The sequence below is a fragment of the Coffea arabica genome, chromosome 2c (assembly GCF_036785885.1).
Source record: "Coffea arabica cultivar ET-39 chromosome 2c, Coffea Arabica ET-39 HiFi, whole genome shotgun sequence".
NCBI classification, from domain to species: Eukaryota; Viridiplantae; Streptophyta; class Magnoliopsida; order Gentianales; family Rubiaceae; genus Coffea; species Coffea arabica.
The window spans coordinates 34,422,214-34,428,213 of NC_092312.1; the positions used below are offsets into that span (position 1 = coordinate 34,422,214).

The 6,000-nt window shown below is 31.5% G+C and overlaps 1 long non-coding RNA gene across 2 annotated transcripts; it reads left to right on the top strand.

The window, feature by feature from the left end:
- The first annotated feature begins 1,652 nt into the window (after window positions 1-1,652).
- Window positions 1,653-3,799, top strand: LOC113727260 (uncharacterized). Of its 2 annotated transcripts, XR_011839383.1 has the most exons (4): window positions 1,653-1,957; window positions 2,353-2,514; window positions 2,596-2,978; window positions 3,624-3,799. It is a non-coding gene; the product is annotated as an uncharacterized lncRNA (long non-coding RNA). The 2 variants fall into 2 exon arrangements; XR_003457753.2 differs by lacking the exon at window positions 3,624-3,799 and having other exon boundaries at window positions 1,661-1,957; window positions 2,596-3,039.
- The last annotated feature ends 2,201 nt before the right edge of the window (window positions 3,800-6,000 follow it).

Genomic DNA, 6,000 nt, shown 5'->3' on the forward strand with positions numbered 1-6,000 from the left:
TGGGAAAATGGGTCACAGTTGGCTGGAATAAAATTGTAATAAACCCGTTTTCCAATAAAAAATCAATTCTTTATCGCTTTCCTCCATTATAAGAACAAAGTACCCCTTTTTCTAAAAAAAAATTATTTATCGGATAAAATAAAAATAAACCCGTTTTTCAATAAAATTCTAACTCTTTATGCCTTTCCTCTATTATAAGAATTGTGCACCCATTTTGCCATAAACAAATTTATTTATCAAATAAAAAAATTTATTTATCGAAAAAATAAAAATAAGCCCGTTTCTCAATAAAACATCAGCTCTTTATGGCTTTCTTCCCTTATAAGAAAAGAGTATTCATTTTGCCATAAGCAAATTTGTTTATCAAATAAAATAAAAATAAACTCTTTTTTCAATAAAAAACTAGTTCTTTATGACTTTCCTCCATTATAAGAATATAGTACCCATTTTTCTAAAAAAATATTATTTATCGAATAAAATAAAAATGAACCCGTTTTTTCAATAAAACACCAACTCTTTATAGTTTTCCTCTATTATAAGAACAAAGTACCCATTTTTTCATAAATAAATTTATTTATTGGTTGAAAAAATAAATATATTTTACAATAAAACACCAATTCTTTATAGTTTTCCTTCGTTCACTACAACAAAAAAGGGTATTAGCGACAACAACTTTAGGAAGAAGTAGAAAGGTTGACGCTATTAAGAGGCCTATAGCAAGGAAAAGGACAATACTTCACCAAAAATTGGAGCCATCATATACTCTGCGAGGGCAAGGACTTTTTTCGGTTAAAATTCTTGCCAAACAGGGGCGGAGCCAGAAAAATTTCTTAGTGGGGGAAAAGCAACACTAAAATTTTTTACCTACTCTTTTTCTAGTTTTTTAAGCAAAAAAAAAAAAATCACCAACAAGTACAAATGATGCATATATTCCATGAAAAACATAAAAAGACAAATTCAAAATTATTAATGTAATAATAATTTTATTTCAAAAACAAATTAAACTATTTACAATTGCTCACTTTGAGTTTTATATTTCGATAACTAATTTGGTTGTTGAAGTAAGAATGACTCTCGGTTGTGGGGGAAAATGGGGGACTAGTGGAGGGAAGGGAAATTGGGAAGTGGGGATAAAGGAAGTGAATGATATGATTGGATGAATTGATCAAGAGAAAGAGTAGCTAGCTGCTTGGTTGTGGAAGGTAGTGGCTCTTGATTGTGAGGGGAAAATGAGGGACCAGAGGAGGGAAGGGAAATTGGGAAGTAGGGCCCAAAGAAAGTGAAGGATATGTTTAGTACTTGCTAGTTAAAATAAAAAGGTTTTTTTTAGCTTATTTTAAATGGAATTTATGCCCCACGTATTTTTTTAGAATTTTAATTTATGAACTAATTTAAAAAATCACCTAATTCTTTCACATCCTTTCTAAAAAAACTCTGGAGGTACACTTAAAATTATATTAAAATTGTACAAGTACTATAGGAATTTAAGGGGGGCCCACTATCCCCACCTTAAATCCACCCTGTAATGCCAAAAGAAGTGCGGGAAAGCTTCCCTCCAAATACTGATTCTTGCCAAAAGAAGTGCGGGAAAGCTTCCCTCCAACTCTACTGAATAATATAAGTACAGTCCAAGCCTCCAAATTTGTCTGAAACCCGTTGCTGATTTTTCCTCCTCTCAAAACTCCTCCAACCACCAAACTTTACTGTCCTTTTTCCCCTTCTTGATTCTTCCATCTCCAACGGAATCAAGCTTCATAATAAGAGGGGCTTTGTCTTAAAATCATACATTTTTTTGATTAGCTATTTAGCACGCCAGTTGACGGAGTAAGCGGAGGCGGTGGAGGACTCGATGACGACGTCCTCGTGAGAACTTCATCATCAGCAGTGCTGGTTATGCAGTAGCAAGCTTGTTGCTTCAACCCAAGGATAGACATAACGGCAATCTACTCTTTGACAAGTAAGCAGCTTTATGACCCGTGGCCAGTGTTACTGTCCAATTATGGTCTTGTTCTGCAAGTCCTTACCATTCCTGTGCTTCCAACACTTGCTTGTTATAAGATTGTTTAATTTCCCTTTTTCTTTCTCAGTCTGACCTGTAATTGCATCGTCATTGTCAACATACTTGTATTATTTCCTGCATCAGCTTGTTCAAAGTTAATTCACTGTGCTTCCTTTAGCTTCCCTGCTGTTTTCTCCCTTTATGCTCCACCTCCTGTCCTCTTCTTGACCACTGGTCAAAGAGTGAAATAATTATCTCACGCTTCAAGCAAATCAAGAAGTCGTGACTAGTAGCGTTACATAACTTGAAAGTTCTACTGGCATTTGTTCTCAGCCAAACTTTCATTTTTGCAGCGTGGGGAGACTTGTTCACATCGATTTTGGTTTTATTTTGGAAACTTCCCCTGGTGGAAATATGCGATTTGAAAGTGCCCATTTTAAATTGAGTCATGAAATGACTCAATTAATTGACCCATCTGGTGCAATGAAAAGTGACACTTGGCATCTTTTTGTGAGGTAAGAAAGGGTGTCAGATTTTTCAGTTGCCATTTTTAAGAGATGGTTCTTACGCCACAATTTGGTTATTATGTTTTGCAGTTTGTGTGTGAAGGGTTATCTTGCTGCTCGGCGTTACATGGATGGGATTGTGAACACAGTCTTGTTAATGTTAGATAGCGGATTGCCTTGCTTTAGCAGGGGTGACCCTATCGGAAATCTTAGAAAGAGATTTCACCCTGAGATGAGCGATCGTGAGGCTGCCAATTTCATGATCCGAACGTGTACAGATGCCTACAATAAATGGACAACTGCTGGTTACGATTTGATTCAATATTTGCAGCAGGGTATAGAGAAGTGAGGAATTATTGTGTGGATCTTCTCCGCTGTAATTTTCCTATCATTTTGTTGCTCAAATCGTACAGGCAAATTTTTTGGAGGGATTGCAAGAATGTGTGTTAATAATGCGCTGAGTCTTTGTAGAGGTGTGTATATTCCTATTGTCTGTGAAAATGAAGAAGAAGATCTTGCACATTTGTTGTGGAATCGCTAGCGATAATCCTAAGAGGCTCTATACAAAGTACTGGATTTTTAAAAAAAAAAAAAATTTTTTTTGGGGGCGTGGGTGGGTTCAGAAATGGTTAGTTATACGCATGGAAAAAATTTAAAGTGTTTAATGGTATATCTTTTAGTCACATTTACCTGTATTCTATCAATTGTCTGTTTTTGATCACAATTAAAACATTGGTGATTGTATTTGTCTCTGTATAAATTTTCGGCTCCCAAAAACTAAGGGCATGACGGACCCATATTTGTTTCAGTTGAAATTTGAAGAATAAGTTTGATTGCGTGCCTAAATTTACTTGCAGAAGTGAACCGGACTGGAAAAAATATACTTGTATACAATTTTTATTTATAAATCATTAAATATTCAAAATGTGAAATCCAACTAATGATACGTACTCCAGCTAAAGGTTTTTTTAGAACATAAATTTGGCCATAAACTAGGAGTGACAAACAATTCAAGCAGTTAACTTGTTTTTGATAGTTTGGAAGCAATGGCATGCTTGTCATCCTTTAATGATGTCCACTGAAGCACTTATCCTCAGGTTAAGTGTTACTTGTTGTAGGTGATGGGGATAGCTGATAAAGAAGCAGACTTAGTTCGAATAACAGTTCAAGGGAAGAGAGAGGCAGATGCATGTTATGATTTGATTTGAGTATCTTTGTGCTTTGTACTGTTGATAGTATTGGTTGTAATATATTGTTGCTCGTTTTGTATTTGTAATGACAAATTGGTTTGTTATTTTATATAAAATTTTTGCTATATCTCAATATTGACATTATTGATACCTCTTGCTAAAAAAATGGTTGAAAAAAAAAGTAGCAACTACAGTCAAAAAGCTGCTTTTGGCAACTTTCTTGCAAAAAAATCATCTTGCTGCATTTAATCGTCTTTGGTAAGGGGTCGATGGTTTCTAATTAAAGAAGTTACTTGTTTATGACAAAATGGACACTCTTTTCTTATAATGCAGAAAAGTCATAAAGAGTTGATGTTTTATTGAAAAATGAGTTTATTTTTATTTTATCCGATAAACAAATTTCTTTTTGCCTTCAAAATGGATACTCTGTTCTTATAATGGAGGAAAGTCATAAAGAGCTGGTGTTTTATTGAAAAAACGGGTTTATTTTTATTTTATCTGATAAATAAATTTGTTTATGGAAAAATGGGTACTCTGTTCTTATAATATAGGAAAGCCATAAAGAGCTGATTTTTTATTAGAAAATGGATTTATTTTTATTTTATTCGATAAATAAATTTAGTTATGAAAAAATGGGTACTCTGTTCTTATAATGGAGGAAAACCATAAAGAGCTGGCCTTTTATTAGAAAATGAATTTATTTTTATTTTATTCGATAAATAAATTTATTTATGAGAAAATAGGTACTCTGTTCTTATAATGGAGGAAAACCATAAAGAGCTGGTCTTTTATTAGAAATGAATTTATTTTTATTTTATTCGATAAATAAATTTAGTTATAAAAAAATGGGTACCCTGTTCTAATAATGGAGAAAAATCATAAAGAGTTGGTCTTTTATGGGAAAGTGATACTTTACACAAAGTGACCGCAATTTGGTTTATGAAATAATCCCAAATAAAAATTTAGAATGAATTTATTTGTTTTGAAAGTTGTATAACGGTCGTTAAAACTCCAGAGATTGACAAACAAATTTTGGGGTTCCATAAAGGCAGAGCGAAGAAGGAGAAGAATTGAGCTTTTTGTCCGTTGCAATTGTTCCGTTAAAAATGGCACTATTCGATTTTACCCATTTTTTGTTGGGTAAAATCGTTGGTTCTAACGATCAATTCTTCATTTCCCGTCAATTGTCCTTAATTGGCCAAAATTACGAAACTTTGAGGATGAAAAGTGCATTTTTTTCTATAAAATATTTAATCAAATGTTATTTCTTGTCTTAATTTTTGTTATGACTATATTACATATTTATTAAATAGACATACCTTTATAATTAAAGTTAATATTTGATATTTTAGGATGCCATATATTTAAATAGATGAAAATTATTTTGAATATAACATATTAAAATAATTTTATTTGTCAATCATTTTGGCCCCCCCTCCAATGAAAAAATCTTGATTTCGTCACTGCTTAGGAAGAAATTGGGGTCTATTGCTAATAAAAGATTGTGAAAATTTACCTTATATCCTAATTATTTGAAAAAATCTAATGAACAAATTTTGCAAAAAAAAAAAAACCTTGTTTCTTACCAACAAATTAAGTAACTAATAAAATCACCTGTAATGTTGTTTTAACATATTTAATTTATGTTAAATACAAATTTTACCTGTTTCTCTTTCGTAAAAATATAAGTATAACACCTTTTCAATTTTAGTTACAAACATTTATTTATTTTACATAAATATAGTGATTCAGAATAAAATACCCATAAATAGCTAGTATTTTGTTAATGTAATGCAAAAAATTCATAAAGAGCTGGTATGTTATGGGCAAAAACTTTTTTACTTTCACATATTTAAAAATTGTTAAATACAAAATTTACTAGTTTCCTTTTTGTAAAAATATTAGTGTAACACTTTTTCAATTTTAGTTACAAACATTTATGTATTTTACATAAATGTAATGATTCAGAGTTAAATGTCCATAAATAGCTAGTATTTTGTTGATGTAATGCAAAAAAAATTATAAAGAGCAAGTATGTTATGGGCAATTTATTTTTTACTTTCAAAATCAGTTTATGCTAAATACAGGACAATCAGTTTACCTTTCACAAAAATATTAGTGTAACAGTTTTTCAATTTTAGTTATAAACATTTATTTATTTTACATAATTGTAATTATTCAGAGTAAAATGCCCATAAATAGATAGTATTTTGTTGATGTAATACCCATAATCGGGAGAATTAATTGGAATCCATTATTCCTCAGTCTTGGACGCTTTATGTAAAGTAGAGATATTTGTATTCAA